Below are 20,761 nucleotides of genomic sequence, written 5' to 3'. Positions count from 1 at the left end.
ATATATATATATATATTTTGCTGAGAATATTATATATTATATAATAGTAGAATAGTGAAGTGAAAGTGAAATGTCTTTTTTTTTAATAGGTACTTGCATGGAGATTATTGATTCACGATCAAATTGATTGGGTTGGATTTAATGTTTGTTTGTGGGGTTGGACATATATTATATAAGGGTCTGATTAATGTGTGCCTTTAGGGCATACATTAAACTTTCTATTTTTAAAAACATTTTTTTTAGAATTGAAAAAATTATCATTATTTTTTTAATTCTCAAAAAAAAAATTTCAAAAATGGAAATTAATAAAATCCATTATATAAAGTCTAAAGATGGACTGTCGTTGGTTATTTGGGTTTTGATGCCCTTGTACTGGTGGAGGGTCTTTTCAAAGAAATCTCCAGGGCTCTTTGTTTCGAGTCTTGTCAGTTAAAAAAACTCTAACTATTCTTCTCACCTTGATACTTCTGTCCACTTGTTTTTAGGAGATGGCTTTTTTTTCTTTTATTTTGGGGGTAATATTTGAGTCCAAATCTTCTGTCTCATCAATTATGTTTCACTTTATACTTCACCAATAAAATTTAGACAATTAACCTCTCTCGTTAAATGAGATAACTCTGACTTTAATACTCACGTTATTAACGTGAACGTTAAAATCCTTTTTTTTTTCTTTTTTTTCTCCACAGCTTTTGTTCTTCTCTCTTTCTCTAGCTTTTGGTATCTTTTTTTTTTCCTCTTCTCCATGTGGTTGACGTTAACAAAGGAGTCCAATGAGTTTTGTCTCTTGCCGCAGCTTTTGTTTTTGATTTGGACTCTTCACAACCATCAAGGCTTTCAAGGGTTTTTTTTTTTTTTCTATTCTCTATGTGGTTGACGTCTCATACATTCATCTTCATCCTCTTCACCCCAGTTACAGACTTACAGACACATCCTCACGTCATCTTCATCTTCAAGTGTTCATCTGCTTCTATTGGTTTCTATATTCTTAGTTGGTTTCTCAAATGGGTTTTGCTCATTTCTCAATTTTGAGATCTGGATTCTGAAATTTTTTTTTCTTCAAAGGTTTTTAATTTTTGTGTTACTTTTTCAGTTTGAGGTTCCAAGTTCCAAACTTTAATGGCTTCAAGATTGGACTTTTCTAACTGGTGGGCAAAAGATACCTGCAAAGGAAACCCAGTGGTAGTCACAATGGAGAACCCAAATTTCTCAGTTGTGGAGATTGATGGTCCAGTCTCTCTGCCTTCAGGCTTGTAAAGAAAAGTAGAGGCAAGAATGCAAAGCAAGTGACATGGGTTTTGCTTCTCAATAGACAAAACTCATTGGACTCCTTGTTAACGTCAACCACATGGAGAAGAGGAAAAAAAAAGAAACCAAAAGCTGGAAACACAGAGAAGAAGAAAAACTGCGAAAGAAAATAAAAATAAAAAAAATAAAAAAAAATAAAGAGAAAAAGAAAGGGATTTTAACGTTAACGTGAGTGTTAAAGTCAGAGTTATCTCATTTAATGAGAGAGGTCAATTGTCCAAATTTTATTGGTGGAGTATAAAGTGGAGCACAATTGATGAGACAGAAGATTTGGACTCGCAATATTTCAGACACAATAGTCATTAGAGACTAGAGGACACGAAAGAAGTAAATAAAACAAATATAAAAGATAGCTAAGATAGGAAGAGCTATCACAGCAAGAAAAGTCCCATTATCATTAATGGTTTTCCATATGTGGTGTGGATTGTAACTAAAACTTGGTGATTACTTCGAAACTGAGAAATTTTGCTAATGTCTTTATTTAACATAATTGGCCATCTTTTTAATTTATAATTTAATTTAACTATTTCTTGGCTCAAATACAAGTAAGATTAAAGTTCTGACGGTTGGAATATTCACATGTGAGTAATATGCTTGGTTAAGTAGTGAACTTTCATTTTCTCAAAAAAAAAATAAAATAAAATAGTAAGCTTTCACATTAGATACTAATGAAAATAAATAGTGGTTAATATAATATAGTTGAGCTTATACCTAATGAGTTTAGGCTTTTTGATTAAATGTGTCTCTATATATTATATTAACTACTTAATTAAAGTCTTCCAAATGTGTTTCTCTCCCCAACACCAACTTCCGACTAAATAGCTGCATTGATCAATGTAATAAAAACAATTAAATTTAATATAATTATATATTTGGATTTAATAAGAGAAGTTTTTTTTTTTTTTTTTTAGAAATTAAATTAGAGAAGTTAAAGGTACAGAACCTAAAGAACTCTTTAAATTTTATTCTTCTCTTCTATATTTTCATACGTACTTGGATTAGCCTACTTATTTCACTTCCAAAAAAAAAAAAAAAAACTATTTAATTAATAAAATATTTTTATTCATTATTATTAAAATTTTAAATAAATAAAATAAAAACCATATAGGTGCATATATCATCTACATACCCCATATTTGGGCCTCATACTAATCTTAACTTCTTGTTTTGTGATTGAATCATCTACACCAACCTATCATTCCTTTCAGCCATGAATACTACTGGCAGTTAACTTTTTCTATTTTACATATGTTGGTTTTAGTTATTAACTATTTCCTCAATGCAGTGAACATTATAGCCTTGGCATTGGCAAACCCGATTGGTGGACTTTTCGTCATTGGTCATAATGTGAGTTTTTTTATTTATGTATAACTTTTTTGTCAAAACTTCCATTTCAAGTCTCACAATTCATCAATTCATACAAGGTCCTTTCATTTTTGTCGCCAGAAACTTCTCCTTCAACTTGATCAATAAACAAGACAATTTCAGTAATGCCTCTGACGATACATTCAGATATTCTCCAAATCTTGACATAAATTGTCTATATGGTTTAGGGCATTGATTCTTAGGCACTCATTATTGTACATCATACATACACATCACTTTTTTCACATTTTAAATATGAACATCAATAAAATATATATATATATGGACATCATGTGTGAAATTGTGGATATTGTACATACAGAGTATACATTAACAGGTGTGAGATAACAATTATTGTGTTTTTTAACTAAGTTATACAATTAAAAAATCCTTAATTAGATTTTTTGTAAATATTGTACAACATGTCTTAGATTTAGCCGATAATTTGAAGTATGTTATGTGGTATGAAACTTGTTTCTATAAGTATAGTTTTTAACCCTAATGATCTTGAACTAAGATTATAAAATTACAGCTTAAGGAATTGAGGAAGGATGAATCTAAAGTGACCTTGAAATCGAATGGAACAGAAGAACAAGTGGATCGATACCAAGAAGTGTTGGGGCAGAAAATTAAGCAATTTCATTGTGCATGCCTCAGTGACAATAGGGAACTTAAGCTCGCAGCAGTTGCAGCAGCTTCTCTTTTATGCATCACACTGCTTGCCATTGAGAAGACTTACATCCAAAAGCCAACCAAGTGGTACAACTATATCACAAATATATTGTACTACTTGGCGATTGGGCTCGGGGTCTCTGGCATTTCTTTCTTAGCAGGTTACTTGGTTAAAAAACTCATTGAGAAGCTAGGTTGGTTTGAGTCAAGTGTAGCTGCCACTCTATCCCTTCTTGAGATGAGTTTAGTGAAAATTGCTCGGGGATCCCACTAATATCATGGGATCCAAACCTGAAGTTTTTGTCTCTGTTATTTACGCTGCATGGCTGAAAACGTTGTTAAGGAATAAAATTTCTCTACGTTCTATTTTATATCTCATCAATCACAGTCTATTACATTTATTTTAAATTTTGTTTACTTATAAAGAACCAAAGGTTTTTTTTTTTTAATTTTATTTTGAGAAGATAAATAATCAAAGTTTAAAATGAAGAAAGAAAAATTATAGACATGAAATTTTGCAGTTGTTATAGGCACTGGAACACTGAGGGACAAAAAATTTGTATTTTTTTTTTTTAATAAAATTTTTGAAGCCAAAATAAAAATATTATTATTATTATCATAGTATTGTGAAGTATGAGGCAAAGGCCTAAGCCACCATTGTGTCCTATTGATGGCATTGACTATTGCAGTGGATTTTGCATAATATTCCAATGCTACAAGTTTACTTTTTAAGCCTCCAGTTGTCACTGGTTTCAATTTTAGAGGGATTGAATGAGCTCGCTTATTGTTTCTTTGGATCCATAAGTTCATTAATGTGCTTTGCTCCTCCCAGTTTTTTCCTTTTTCATTTATTATATCCACTTGTTTATCTCATCCCAAAGCAAAACTTACAAGTGAAATCAACAAAAACTATACGTTTAAAAGCGATCAACTATACCATCGCATATCTTTGGTGCGGTAGTCACTCCACAAGTATAAATGCTTGTAGGGTATGGGATGCAAGGGTCGGGATTCAAGTCTCCAGGAGGAAGTTTCATGCATATATACACTTAGATTAGGTTAGAGTAGAAATTTTATCTTGTATTAAAAATAAAATAATAAATAAAAATAAAAAAATAAAAAGAAAGAGATCAACTATAGTCTAACTGTAAACTCCCATGAAGACTTTTCTCAAAACCTTTTTAGCCCAAAATTAAAGGCTCCCTAGTTCCTAGTATAATATGTGCTGGTACTCTGGTTTGATTACTTATAAGTGGAGAAAAGAGGAACCCCGGAATTACTAAACAGAACAATTAGAGCTCCCATTCCAACCCTGAAATAATTATGAAATTCTATGCTTGAAAGCTTTCTTTTGCCCAGTTCCTCCTGTTTTCATGACAAGAGAACCAAGGCTAGATTGTGAAGGAAACCAGAGAAGAACAATAACAAATAATAAGAAGAAAATAAAGAACATGTTAATAAGCACATACCGATGCAAAACAGATAATCTTCACAAGAGAAATATAAATTTGGATATGTGCATTTTAATCTCTGCAAAGGCCGTTGTTAAGTCATAAGGGATTGCAAGCAACAACAAAAAAAAAAAGTCATAAGGGAGACCATAAAACTAAATTCTTTTAATACCTAAAACAGCATCCATCAACAAAATATGTGGGGAGACAATCCTTTTAGAAGCCCGTGGTGCCGTGTAGCTCTTATAGGACAGGCATATTGCCTAGCCCTACTTGTTCCCAATCATCTCCTCAATTCATCCTTGTAACACCTACCAACTCCCTGAGTTATCCAATACACCAGTTCCAAGTTAGTTTGTAAACATGTAGTATAACCCATGCACAACTTACTTTGAAAGGATTGTTCAAGCAGGGTTTGTTAAGATTTCTGAAGCATCCAGATACATGTATCACCAACCTGAAACTTAATGTCTATAAAAGAAAAACAACAACAACAAAAAAATGTAAGAGTAACCAGTAACATGGCTGAGTTTTCATATTCACCTTCAGTCACAACAAATTAGTTACAGTATATACCAAAGTGCAAAATCAAATGGGCATTAATTAAAACACTGTAAAAACACTATAATTTTGTTGTTGACCTCTTTGTGGTATCACGATTTTCAAGAATCAATTAAAACATCCATCTCGGGGAAGAATGAACAGCACTTGGCCGGGGTTACAATTGGGCTGAAATAGTCATTGCTCCTTTGAGAAACTGCCAATAGTGAATACATCTTCCTTCCATGGATAAAGCTTCTCTGCTTTTCTAGTAATGTTCCTTTGGACAATCTCTGATCTATCGTAAATTGCACAACTCTGGCTCTGCCCCACTTTATGAAACTTTCCCTCTCTAGGACTTGTATAGTTTCGACTCTTGGCAGTTTCTGCAGAATATACAAAGTGAGGAAATTCCTTGACACAATTATCATCGGAGCTAAGGGGCTCTGTTTTCATCTCAGCCTCTTCTTCAACATCAAGCTTCGAGGCTCTTCATTCTAGAACTGATCCAGATATTTTCTGTTAGATATTTTTGTAACGACCAGCTAAGATTTTTATAGAGATTGTTAGAAGTGGAATTTCCCACGTGTTCAATGTTTTCATTTATTCGAGCTCTATATATAATCTCTCCCTGTACTGCTTGTATTCTCAAGCTAAGAAATTCAATTAAAGTTTTTCAATATAGCTTTCTCCGTTTTTTCATGTCCATCTTGTTCTTTCTTCTCTCTCTCTCTGAGCTTCAAAGCTTTCTCACATGGTAACAGAGCCTTTATCCATGGCTTCTGCTGCTTCTACTACTGCCTTCACATCCAGCACCACTTCACCATCTTTAGCCCATACTCCTCAACTACAATCTCCATTATTTAAAAGCTCAGAATGCTAAAGAAGTTCAGAAGGAGACCAAACCCAAGACGATCTGTAGCAGTGTCAAGATATAGAACTACTTGTAGTTTATGATGTTCAGTTAGTAACAGAATTAGTTAGACTAGTGTGCTCACTTTTTCTCAGCAATCAGTACCAGAAGTGATCCTATCACTTATGAACAACTCTCAATCATGTTGCAGAGTGAAGAACAGGCTATGGTAGAGAATTCAGAGGCAATACCTCATTCTCTTGCCATGTTTGCATCAAATACTAAGAATAATGGAGGAAGCACTCAAACACATGGCTCCAATGGAAGAGGGAGAGGTATAAATGGATATGATAACCAAGGATGTCAAAATCGGGATCTTATGTAGGATCGTAGATAGTAGAATCGAATTGTGAATCGTAAGATCTTACACATTTTCAGATTTAAAGCAAAAAACACATTGATAATGATTTTGTATGTTGAATAATCATGTAAATTATAAATTCATTTATAAAAAAACTAATATTTGCATCATATGATGTAATATGCATGTCATACATTGCTATGCCAAAATAATAATAATAATAATAATATTATTATTATTATTATTATTATTATCATCAAAAAAGAAACTTTAATTTGATAGTATTGTCTTTGTATTCATTTCAATACAATTTTTTTTTTTTTTTAAAAAAAACACTAAAATAAATACAAACCATAATTGACTCAATCCTTAAAAGTTAGATGAGGATTATAGGTTTTACATAGCATTTAGGACGACTAGTTTCTTACCCAATCTGATCCATCTAACCCATTTTCCAAGTTTATTTATACTAACAAAACATATAAATATAAATATATATATATATATATATATATATATAAGTTTTGACTCAATGTATCTAATAATTCCAATAAATGTTTAATTAGCAACCAAATACCAAAATATTTATCAAAACATATGGAAAATATTTTCCAAATTTTAAGTTCCAAGTTTGAAATCCAAAATAAGTTAGTAAATGGAAACTAGCTAACTACAATATGAAATCCAAAAGCAAGATGAATATTAAAGTGAAGTAAAAATTTAATTATTCTCATTCTAAGGTTCTTATAACCACCGTCCTAAATTCCCCATCATCATCATTCATTTCATCATTTATGTAGATATTATATATTTGTATACTAGAGCTGCAAAAGACATCAAGATATAATTTCACACTCAACTATTTAAGTTATACCATTCAGTAACAATTAAAGAGCATGTTCAAAAAAATCAACCCCCTGGTTATCTAAAACTTGGCAATGAGCATAAAGTGTAAAAGTTAAAGAAAGCTCTATATGGATTAAAACAAGCTCCACAGGCTTGGTATAATCATATAGAAACTTATTTTTTGAAGGAAGGATTTCAAAAATGTCCTTATGAATATAAACTTTTTATAAAAATTGAAGATGGAGGAAAGATGCTCATTGTTTGCTTATATGTAGATGATTTAATCTACACTGGAAATAATACAACCATGTTTGATAGTTTTAAGAAATCCATGATGGCTGAATTTGGGATGTCTAATCTTGGCATGATGCATTATTTTCTTGGCATAGAAGTGGTGCAGTCTTCTACTGGAATTTTTATTTCTCAAAAGAAGTATGTGCGAGAAATCTTGGACAGGTTTTAGATGAAGGATTGTAATCCTGTAAATACTCCATCTAAGTTTGGTATGAAGCTAAACAAAGATAATGGAGGAAAGAAGGTTGATGACACTCGTTACAAACAAATAGTGGGGAGTTGAATGTATTTGACAGGAACAAGACCTGATATAATGCATGCTGTAAGTGTGATTAGCAGGTACATGGAATGTCCTATAGAGATTCATCTCTTGGCTACAAAACGAATTTGTCGTTACTTGCAAGGTACTAAGGAGTTTATGCTGTTCTACAAGAATGGAGAAAAGTCAAATCTGTTTGGCTTTACAGATAGTGATTATGCAGGAGATTCAATGATTCAAAAAGCATATCTAGGTATGTTTTCATGATGGGGACAAGAGCTGTTTCATGGTCATCAAAGAAGCAACCTATTGTCACATATCATCCACTGAAGTTGAATTTGTTGCTGCAACAGCTTGTGCTTGTCAAGCTATTTGGCTAAAGAAAATCCTTAAAGAACTGCATTTCAAGGAGGATGGACCTACTCAGATTTATTGTGACAACAGTTCAGCAATAAATTCAGCTTCAATGGATGATAATGTGACAATAGGTTGCTTCTTTGATGACCATGAAACAGCTCGTCCCCATCATGAAAACATACCCAAATGTGCTTTTTCGATCCAGTTTTACATGGTCGAAGCAAACATATAGATGTGAAGAATCATTTCTTGAGGTATCTCACAAATGATGGAGTCATTAATCTTATTTACTACAGAAGTGAAGACCAGATCGTTAATATTCTAACCAAGCCTCTCAAGTTTCCTGCATTTCAGAAGCTCAGGAAGCTACTTGGCGTTTGCACTTTAAATGATTCAATTTAAGGGATGGCGCTTCAAGTTTGACTCTTATTAAACTGAATGTTATGTTTGGAACATCAGTTTAAGGGAGGGATTGTTGAGGAAATTAGTAATTTCCATGTTTGGGTTGTCCTAGTCTTTAGGAGTGTCAGTAAGTTTGTTTCTATTTACCTAGTCTATAGGAGTCTATTTACCTAGTTAACAGGAGTTGGTTTACCTAGTCAATAGAAGTTTGTTGTTGAACGTTGGATAGTGCCTATTTTCATGTTGCTTTCAATTATGTATTAGCCTATTTATAGGCTGTTGATTTATCAATAAAATGCAGAAAAATTTTATCCTCTGCTTTCTCTATATCCTCTGCTTCCTACTGTTATTGTGTAAAAAACGTCCTTCAGTAATTTTTGTTTTTATCAAATGCAGCTTGTAATACACAAAATGGAAGCACGAAGTTGTCATTTACAAAATGAATTTTAAATTTTTAAACTCATAATCACTAGTCACCTAACAAAATGGAAAAAAAAGGAAAGTTTATATAATTGTACTCCCATAAAACTCAATAAAACCAATTAGAGAAGCCAATTTCCTGCCATAAAGACATTAAAAGGCAGCCAAGCAACAAAACCTATAAAATAAACAGAGGAATAGTATTGCTTTATATTGAGCCGTGTGTCAAAAGACTCATAAGCAAAAACTGAAATCAAGAGAAGGTTAGAGTTTTTTTTTTATTGTTGCAGCTAACACAGCACAAACTCTATTGCAAAGTCCACATAAAATTTTCCCCGCCAGTAGACATATCAACATTCAAAACAAAACCAAAGAAAGAAGCTAAAAAAAACTTAATTTACAGAAATTCCTACTCATGCCAAGTGCCAATCAAGACTATATAGAACAAAAACTTGTCTTATGCTTGACTCAGCAACCATGTTTAGATCATAATCCACTTTTGTTAATCTAACTGCCCCACACCAACAAGAGGCATTACATTCAAATTTGATATGAGATTGCTAACAAAGGACTAAAAGTTAAACAACACAACAAGAAAAAGGGAAAAGAATTGGAACACACGTTTCAAACCATCATTAAGAGACATACATTTAATAAGTGACATTTAAAAGAGCTGCCGAGGACCAAAATCTATCAAATAAATTGAACATGGAATGGTAAAGTATGACATACGAGGAAGCATTTATTTAAAAGACATAAGTGAAAAAGTGGACCAATGACAACATAAGAAGAGTTTTCTTATTGTTGCAGTCAACACAGCCCAAGTTTGAGAACCGCTAGACAAGATTCCAGGACCAAACTGCAAGGATGAATAGAGGGGGAATATAAGTTCAAGGGCTTTGCCCCAAGGAAAAGAATACACTACTCAATACAAAGAAAAGTTACCTTTACCGAGTTCTCAGCTAATAAAGGCAGTAAAGGCAGATTGTAACCGCAAATTTTTGCAAAAAGGTTCTGATTCAATAAAATATCAGTTATTTTAAGATTATTGGAATATAAACTAGGCATGATCCCCATATGCAAAAATTGAATACCCTTTGCTACTCCTATTGCAGCAACTATACGTTGTGTCCAACTAAGAGAGTGTTAAAATGCCCCTCTACCAGATGGAAACAGTGACCAATCATTACATTAAGGTATAAATTAACTCAAAATATCATGGTGGAGAACATAATGCGGCACCTAGATGCCACTATTCTATGGTCTATAATTTAAAGAACGAACAATTTACAGATGGCAAAAAATCACTCACTCGTCAGATGATATCATATATCATATATTGATCTTTACTTGTGATCAAAGGTAAATAAAAGAAAAAATATCAACAATTCAAAGATAGTCTTGAAAATGGGATTTCATGACAGTCCAAGGGTTTATCTCTCCACCGGACTTGCAGCATCGACTCTCTGTGATGAACGATCTCTCTCTCTCCCTCTCTCTCTCTCTCTGATTCGAAAAAGTAAAAAAGTGAAGTAAATGAAACGTGTAGTGAAGTAAATGAAAAGTAGTTGTTTTCTTTTTGAGAGTGAAAAATACGGATCCGGATCCTCTCCATTTCCCCTTGAAATGGAGAGGCTCCAGTACACGGACAGGATCACCTTTGCATTATATCAAGGGCTAAAAATGTGCCACGTCATAACTTAACCCACTTAACCCAAACCACACTTAACTACACTTAAACTAGAGGCTCTTTAACTCAACCGGGCAAACCACAGTTTCTCTCTCACCAAACCCATCTGAACATTTCAAATTCAAGCTCTCTTTCTCCCTCTCTTCTCCAAGGTTCTCTCTCGCCCCGCCGTCACGGTGCCCCGACTTTTTAACTCAGCTCCTCGCTCAGTTCCTCGCTCACCACACAGATTGAAATCCCTAACCCACGAACTCAGCTCCTTGCTCTCATGGATTCAAGCTCGATCCCTCACCCACGAACTCAGCTCCTCGCTCACCTCACACTGCGGGTTTCCTCTATCTCTCACACGGCCTCTCACATTCACACACACAACCCCGCCGGCGCCGACGAGTAGAGCCGAGCCCAGCGCCGACGTGCCGAGTCGAGCCCAGCCCAGCCCAGCGACGACGCCAATGAGGCTGAGCCCAGCCATCGACTCTCTCTACCGTCGACCCATACCCATCGGCTCTCTCTCCCTCACCACAAGATCCTTTCTCCCTCTCTCCCCTTGCCACCCCCATACCCATACCCATACCCATTCCGATTTTGCTTGGTAAGTTATTTATTTGATTTTTTGTTTTGATTATTGTGAAATTTTGGGTTTGGATTTGGATACTTAACATTTAGGTTATTTATTTAATTTTCAGTTTTGATTTTTGTGAAATTTGGGTTTGGATTTTGTGGTGTAATATGTAGATAATTTATTTATTTTTTTTTATGTACAATTGAGAATCTCAGAGTGATTCAGAAATTGTTGATGCTAAGCCTCTTGTGCTTTCAAGAGGAACATTGCAGACTGCTGATTCAAAGGAACCATTTGCAAGGTTACATCTCTTGCAATTTTGTCATCTATAACACGTAGATACTTCTGGTGATGACATGTACTTTAAGTAGTTTTCATTCTTAACTTATGTGATCTAGATTTCATATAGTAGTTAATCCATTCAGAAACTTATTATGTTGCTATAATTTTGAAGAATCTATTAAATTCTAGTATTACTTTTCTTTTAAGAAATTATGGGAAAGAGCTTATCAGATAATTAAAAATTATGCAATCCGTATGTTTATGGCATGGGGTCTTACTAAAGTGTAGCCAAGTGGTGGCGGAATATTGTATTTCAATAATACTTCCAGTTAGTGGGAATGAATAATTGGAGAGTACATCTGTTCCATGAAAGAATAATCACAATAGCCTGCAAGATCTCTTAGTTGGGATTTTTTGTTGTTGTTCTAGTATGGTATTAAAATATGCATAAACTTTAATGATCAAGGAAAACTCTAACTTTTCCTCTACTCCTACATTTTAGTTTACACAAAAATTTTGGCCATTCATTATATTATTGAATTGCAATGTAAATTTAATTTCAAAGCTGAAAGAAGTCACTGGAACACCATTGTTAATTCCTTTTTAAATTCTAAAGTATCATCTTTTATAAATATTTATTTAAGTTTCTAATGGTTGTACCACTGGGAAAAAACAGCTCATTTTTTCTAATAGACTTTTTCTTTTTCTTTTTTCGTTTCACTTCATTCAGTGAGAGTCTTTTATAAACTATGTGCTAAAATTGCTTGACTCACCCCATCTAAGTTTTACATATTGTACCATGCTTGGAAAACTTACTCAAAGTGAAGACATGCCTCTTGGTTGATAAATCTCTTTAGGCTATTTTTGTGGCTTCAATATTTGGCAAATGGCACATCAGTCATGATCAATGTTACAATATATAACAGCTAAAAGATGGTGGTTTTATAACTTACAAACCTAATGTCCACATTTTTGGGGGGATCCTCCAAAGATGAGGTGGATCTTGTAATGTTTGTAACTTTATATGATTTCAATTGATCTTGTAATGTTTGTATGCATCACATTATTAAATGGGCTTTTGAGTTGATAGGTCAAAATGCTTGTGTGAAGGGGGTTTGAAACATTGAACATTTGGCTTAATGCATATAAAAGCAGAAATATGTGTCATCTAAATTTTTATTATTAAATGGCCTTTTTCATTTTGTTAGTTTCAATAAATACTATAATTTTAAAAACTTTTATTGGACCTCAAGGCTCAGGCTTGATGCAATGTGCATGTAGGAACAAGCCTTTTTGAACTCATGTTCTTTTTACACAAAAGTGTCTGGAATTTTGCTTAGCTTCTTACCCAATTCCCTTTCAAATAGAAGGTATGTTTGATAGAAGATATTGCTTTTGTTCTTATGTTGGTTCAGTTTTTCAAATAGAAGGTATGTTTAATAGAAGATAATGCTTTTGTTCTTATGTTAGTTCAGTTTCATGACTAAGTATATGGACCACTTGAAGTTTGTCAGTGTATTTGCTAAAAAAATGTAGAGCTTTTGACTTGATGGTATGGATTTTTAAGAAATTTTTCTTTGTGGATTTTTTTCCCTTTCTGATGTACATTATGCATTTGATTTTTCTTTTTGTAGAAAATGAGTTGGAGCAGCCTAACCTTGAAAAAGGTCTAAAGACGGGTACAAGTGTTGTTCAAGAAATCAAGTGCAAGCTTTATGCGAAGTTCCATGCACTAATTTTTGCCCATTTGTTTAGAAGAAAAGGTTTTGAAGTATCCCATGACTGATTGAAAAAAAATGTATCTTGAAGTTAGCAATGCAAAATTCGCTAATCTTCAGTTTAACTATTGATTGAGATTTGATATAATCTAGCTTGTAGGGCAACTTAGACATTTATTTGCGAAGTTTGTAGCAAATTTTTGATATCTTTTGTAATTGGCTTAGAAGATACTTAAAGATGTTGGTTTTGTGTGTGCATGTTTGAATATTTGTTTAGTTGAACAGTGATCATATATGTGGTATATTATTAACATTATGAAAATATGTTTAATGAATTTGTATTTTCTGTGTAATTTTTTAGTAGTATCGTTTGAGGATGGCTGGGCCATTTTTAACTCTATATTTCAGCAAATTTTTCATTTCTTCGTAAGGGTAATTCCATATCTTGTGGAGTAATAGTATAAGAGATAGAAACATATGTAGAGACTTCAATCAAGGTGCGCACGAGTTAGCCCAACATCCTCGCAGGACAGAAAGCTCCCAACTATGGAAGGATGTTACTCCTTTTATTTCTTTGTTAATCCAATCAGGTGTATTGTAGTGCTTAGTCTTTTTGGTTCTACTTCTGCAGATCCTTGTTTGACTGTAACTCTCTTTCTGGTTTTAATGAAAATCAAGCCCACTTTCAAAAAAAAAAAAAAGAGATAGAAACATAGACATATGTAACAAGAGTTCTATTGAAATATACACTTGATTACAAAGGTCATAATATAATGATAATTCTGCACTACAAGTATCTCCTACTTCTTGACTACACATTCCCGCCATAGTCTGCAATTTTTAGTCAAAGACTCACAGCTTGATCACGTCGAATTTTCTCATTATATTCAACTTGCCCCACCCTTTCCTGGTATGATGTCTCTTCATCATATAAGTCCTTTTGATATCAAAACTCTAGAATCTGAAGTTTCACGACACATGAAATGCAGTCCCATAGAATACCTGACACTTTGACAGTTTTTCCCCTCAAGTAATTGATGATTCAAAATAACGCAGAAAGTATACCAAAGATTGATGAAACCTACATGCAATATCCAAAAAATGCCAATCCTGCATACTATAAACTTCACCATTATTTCCAACTGATGAGCTATAATAATTAAGTAAAACAAAGAGCTTGTATTTTGATGATTGCTCACAACCCAATACCATGTTTTAAGGGGGTAAAAGAAAGAAAATAGTTAACAACAGATTGAAAGCCAAATTGAACATTCACAATATCTTACATCTGAGTGTATGCATCCTCAAGCCAATATAATTGACCTTATAACTGACAACGCTCTAAGCTTGTAAGGTGAATTAGTGCATTCATGCTTGCTTACTAGATAAAATTGTCAAATTTTTCCTTTTTCTTTACCCCTTAATTGATTAAAAATTAGATTGAGACGCAAACTAAATGAAAAGTTATGATAACATAACAAATTGGAAGATGAGGCAGATAAAAGGAGAGTTTTCCCTAGTATATGCATAAACACTGATGATACTTCCTCCCCTGTAATTATTTTTCATAATAATACAAGGCTAATCGTACTAGGTGCTTAAAAAATCACTCATGCCTTTCTTTTATGTGTCACGCCTTTTTTCTTAACTTATGCAAAGCATATGGAGTATTTTGCAATAATTATTTCTTCACTCATCCTTTTATCTAGTAAGCAAGCATGAATGCACCGTCTCTGACTCTGTCTCTGTCTCTTCCTATTTTCATTTTATTTTAGTTTTCCCTATTTTACTTTCATTTCCCATACACCATTTGATTGATAGGAACTAAAATTTCCTAAATCACATTTATCAAACCGTTTACTCATATAATTCCTCACTATCACTGTGTAAAAAAAATAAAATAAAGTAAACCCTTTTCTTCAAATTTCAATACAGCTTTTGACAAATTTTTGTGTAGCTAAGCTGTGAATTTGTGATTCTCGTTTCCTTTAGAGTTCTTGAATTGGAACCCATTGTTTTTATTAGCAAGAAGATTGTGTTTTTCTTTTTTTCTTTTGTGGGTTAAAATATTCTGTAACGTTTCTGGGACTGTTGAACTTTGTTTCTGAGACACTAAAAGAGAAGGAAGTAACTTGGGTGTGGTATCAAAAATATAACCCATAAATCCGATTTTGCTTTAAGAACAAATTCAGATAAAAAAAAAAAATCCATAAATCCCCCAAAAATCTGAAACACCCCACCAAGATTAAAATCAAAAGCTTAAAAAAAAAAAAAAAAAAAAAAAAACCAAATTCAACACCAACAACTCAATCAAAAAATAGCAGTATCATAGTTTTTTTTTTTCCTTCATTTTTCCAACAACCAAACAGAGCTTATCAATTAAAAAAAAAAAACAGAGAGAAACTTACGAGGCAGTGGCTGTTCCAGCGGAGCAATTTGATGATGCTGGGCTAAAATCAAAACTGAAAATTAAATAAATAACCTAAATGTTAAGTATCCAAATCCAAACCCAAAATTTCACAATAATCAAAACAAAAAATCAAATAAATAACTTACCAAGCAAAATTGGAATGGGTATGGGTATGGGTATGGGGGTGGCAAGGGGAGAGAGGGAGAAAGGATCTTGTGGTGAGGGAGAGAGAGTCGATGGCTGGGCTCAGCCTCATTGGCGTCGTCGCTGGGCTGGGCTGGGCTCGACTCGGCACGTCGGCTCTAGGCTCGGCTCTACTCGTCGGCGCCGGCGGGGTTGTGTGTGTGAATGTGAGAGGCCGTGTGAGAGATAGAGGAAACCTGTAGTGTGAGGTGAGCGAGGAGCTGAGTTCGTGGGTGAGGGATCGAGCTTGAATCCATGAGAGCAAGGAGCTGAGTTCGTGGGTTAGGGATTTCAATCTGTGTGGTGAGCGAGGAACTGAGCGAGGAGCTGAGTTAAAAAGTCGGGGCACCGTGACGGCGGGGCGAGAGAGAACCTTGGAGAAGAGAGTGAGAAAGAGAGCTTGAATTTGAAATGTTCAGATGGGTTTGGTGAGAGAGAAACTGTGGTTTGCCCGGTTGAGTTAAAGAGCCTCTAGTTTAAGTGTAGTTAAGTGTGGTTTGGGTTAAGTGGGTTAAGTTATGACGTGGCACATTTTTAGCCCTTGATATAATGCAAAGGTGATCCTGTCCGTGTACTGGAGCCTCTCCATTTCAAGGGGAAATGGAGAGGATCCGGATCCAATGGAGAGGATCCGGATCCGAAAAATACGTGGTTTTTTTATATTAGACAGGTTTCCATTAAAAAAAAATAGATAGTTTTTTTTTTTTTGACAAAAATTAGAAGGGGTAATTATAATTTTTAAGTTAATAAAGAATAAATAAATAATCTAAACAATATTAAAATAATAACTAAACAAAAATTAGTGAATTTTTTTTGGAAAATTTAATACACAAATTCATTCCAAATTTCAAATTACAAGGAATGTTTAAAGGACTAGCACAAAAACTAACTCCAATTTAATAAATTTCAAATTACAATTTATACTACAAAATACAAATGTATGACGATTTGAAAAATATGATGCTTAAAAACAAATTATTAGGAAATATAAACCTTGAAAATTTTGAAAAAGGTTGAAGTCCTTTATATAGAGGAAATCAGTGGCGGCTTTAGAAAATTTTTCTAAAGTGGATGTTAAAAGCATTTACATTAGCCTTTTTACACACTCACCCAAATCATATTCTTAATCTTACTGAGCACCTCCATACTCCTCATATATTTTTCCAAAAAGTCTACTTCAAGTTTGATTTTCTTTGGGTTATAGACCTATAGTCCTCTTTTCTACTTATCACCAATTATTCCATATTCTTAATGTTTCTCTAAATTTCCTTCCTTATTGAAACTTTTTCTTTGTACCTCGAAATTCAAATTTCTTAGCCCACGACTTAGCAAATTGGGTTGCTCATTGTAATTTGGATGTGCATATAAGCATTTTTGAGAAAGTTTAGGCCCTTCCCCTCTGTCTTTTAAATTAATATAACTAAAAAAGACACTCAAAAGTGAAGCTCTAATTTGAGGGCCACGATTTGCTTAAATGATTTTTGTTTTGAGAACTACCAAGAAAAAACACACAAAATTACAATCAGCCATTTTGTCAACCTAAGATTTCTCAACCTCAATATGTTTTTCAAATGGTGCGTCCAACTTACATATAGAATTGTTTAAACAATTCCAACTTTTTTAATCTCTGCTCTTTGACGACAACAGATTTTATTAATTGAGTTAATTGAAACCTAGATAAAATAATGGCGTAAATACTCTTTTTGTCCCTACATTTTGGGGTCATTTCTATTTTAGTTCCTATATTTCTATTTTACCACTTTTAGTCCCTAAACCAATTAACGCGTGTCATTTAAGTCCTTACCATTAGCCAACTAACAGAAAAAGCTAACGTGGCTAACGGCACATTAAAATAATAATTAAAAAAATATATTTTGACATTAAAAAAGACACATCAGCATCTAAATTAAAAAAATTAATTTTAACTAAATAAAAAAAATTACAAACAGAATTACAAACAAAAAATCATATTAATGGAGATCTCAGATCCATGAACAAGAACAATAAGATTAGAAACCCATAAACTCATAAATTTCACATTCAAATTATCAAATTCCTATTCCATATTCATCTTGATCATGAACACACAAGAACAACAAACCCAGAATATTCAATCCCAAGAACAAAAGAATAGAAACCCAAAATATTCCAAAATTTGTACACAAATTTTTCCACAAAAATCAATTGTACACAAACACCAACCCAGATCTGAATGGTTTTTTTTTTCCTTTCCTTTTTTATGTTCTTATCAGTAGCAGATCTGGGTTTGGAGCAGATCCAATGGCGCCGTTTCTGGGTTTGGAGCAGATCTGGGTTTGGGTTAAAAAACTCCCAATACTTTTCTTTGCCACTTCTTTCATTTCGTTTGAGCCAAAGCTAAAAATGGCTACTGTTGCTGCTTCCATTTCTTCAATGAGCTTATTCTCTCCCTACACTCTCGCTCGCCCCAAAACTCACACTCCGTCGAAGATGCTTCCATTCCACGCACCGACGACAGATCGAAGTTGCTCCACCCCACACTTCGTCGAAGGTCCAACATCCACCCACACTCCAACGCAGCTCCACCCCACACTCCGACGCCACTCCAACGCAACTCCACCCCAATCTCCGAAGCCATACCCACCTCCAACATCTTTGATCTGTCACCGGTGAAGCCAATCTATGGGTTTGGGTTTTGATTTGCGGAGGAGGAGCATGACTGATTTGGGTCTGGGTTTTGAGGAGCGTGACGTGTAGGTTGCGATTTGGGTTTTGGTGGTGGTCGATCTGAGATTTTGGGTTGTCACGGTGGACATCAGCGTGGGGTCGTGCTGCTGTGGGTGGACCTGGGTTCGTGGCGTCGTGGGTAGCAGCTCGTCGTGGGTCTTGGGTTTAGTTTTTGAGTTTAGCAGCTCGCTGTGTAGTGCTGTGAGTGGTTGATTTGAGTTTAGTTTTTCTGGGTTTGACAAGTCCTGGGATTGAGTTTAATTTTTCTGGGTCTTGGGATTGAGTTTAATTTTTTTTTTATTTTTTTTGTTTTTTGGTTTAAATTGTCTAAAATAATTTTTTTTAAATTAAAATGCTGACGTGGCATATAAAAATGCTAAATAATATTTTTTTTAATAATATTTTAATCACCATGTCCGCGTCACGTCAGCTAATAAGGTGTTCTATTAGCCACGTCAGCTTTTTCTGTTAGTTGACTAACGGTAAAGACTTAAATGACACGCGTTAATTAGTTTAGGGACTAAAAGTGGTAAAATAGAAATGTAGGGACCAAAATAGAAATGACCCCAAAATGTAGGGTCGAAAAGAGCATTTACGCCTAAAATAATTCCAACCTATTATTCTCTTCTCAAAATAAAAATAAAAAAATAAAAAATAGAAGTTAATAATAATAAAATAAAAAATTTAAAAAATTTATAATCCAACCTACTCTTAACTTAATCATTACCATAAGAAGAGAGCAGCACTAGAGAGTAGAGTAAAAACAGTACAGTAAGGATAAATTGGAGGAGCCTTGATTGGGGTGGCTCAACATTTATTGATTAATCAATTCAAATCCATCCCTTTTCATTAATAAATTGTTTACCAACCAAAACATTAATGGAGAATATGCTTAAAGATTTATCGCACATGTGAGAGATTATAAATTAGATCAAACAAAGAAGAAAATTGGGCTACTCCACTCCCACTCGCATTGATTACTAAAGCATACGTATAATACAAGGTAAAGACATTATTGTCGAACTCTCATTAATGATCTCTAACAACTTCATAGGTGCTCAACGTGTTTAGAGATTCTTAAAATAATCAGAAATTAATGTTTCGAGTTGTATAATACTCTATTATAAAACTCAACTCACCATGTTTAATGTTTAAAGATCAGAAATTAATGTTTCAAGTTTTAGATCAACGGTAAATAGTGAAATAAGTGATTTAGGGTTTGATCCCTACTTACACTCAAAACTAATTAGTGTCTTGATCTGATAATAAAGAGCGTTCATTAGGAATGGATATCATAAGTAAATTCTATTTCTAATAAAAAATAGAGCAATGCTACAATTATAAACTTTTTTACAACTTTTTACAAACTGTTGAGATGACAAATTCTTACTGGTTCACAAATGAGCCCACCATCGACATTATTTTTTTTACTTACTAATAATCTCTTACTACAACAGTAATTTGTAAAAACTTTGTAACTCTGACATTTTTCCAAACTAATATTCTTATAAAAAAAAAGGTTTTGTAATAATACATTATTGAATTTGTTAAAAACTTGCTAGTTTGACTTTTTTTTTTTTTTTTTTTTTTTGGAGAAGAACAAACTAACTTTTTTTTCGGCTGAATAACAAACTAACTTATTTGAATCCACACGACATATCCATGTTAATATTTGCTCAATAATAATAATAAATTCATTAGTGATAACAGTTATCCTATTCTTATTAATTGTGCCAACTGCCAACCTTATTATGTCACGATATGGAGGATTTGTAAATGCAACAAAAACTTACCCATGTAGAGAAATTATAGAGTCATCTGGTGGACCACGTCATTTCTCCATTATTCCACTCGCTCTGTTTGTTTAGCTGGAAAACCTTCTGTAAAGATAGTTTTCCACATTTTCCAGTGTTTGGTAGCACAAAAAAAACCTGGTCAATGGAAAACTATCTTTGGTCAATGGAAAACTCTAATAAAAATAAGGCTTTTTTTCTATTAGCTGTTTTCCAAAAAAAATTTTTGGAAAACAATCTCTCTCTCATGCATTGTATCTCCTATAAATATTATCTTCATCTATAGCCGTGG

At 33.6% G+C, this 20,761-nt stretch overlaps 1 long non-coding RNA gene across 3 annotated transcripts; it reads left to right on the top strand.

Annotated features, from left to right (window-relative positions):
* Positions 1–11,378: 11,378 nt before the first annotated feature.
* Positions 11,379–13,606, top strand: LOC115960992. 3 transcript variants are annotated; one of them, XR_004085275.1, is made up of 3 exons: positions 11,379–11,407; positions 11,593–11,678; positions 13,294–13,606. It is a non-coding gene; the product is annotated as an uncharacterized LOC115960992 (long non-coding RNA). The 3 variants fall into 3 exon arrangements; XR_004085274.1 differs by having other exon boundaries at positions 11,593–13,606; XR_004085276.1 differs by having other exon boundaries at positions 11,388–11,407; positions 11,585–13,606.
* The last annotated feature ends 7,155 nt before the right edge of the window (positions 13,607–20,761 follow it).

This window comes from Quercus lobata, chromosome 9 (genome assembly GCF_001633185.2).
Source record: "Quercus lobata isolate SW786 chromosome 9, ValleyOak3.0 Primary Assembly, whole genome shotgun sequence".
Lineage (NCBI taxonomy): Eukaryota > Viridiplantae > Streptophyta > Magnoliopsida > Fagales > Fagaceae > Quercus > Quercus lobata.
This window is presented reverse-complemented; position numbering and strand designations above follow the sequence as displayed.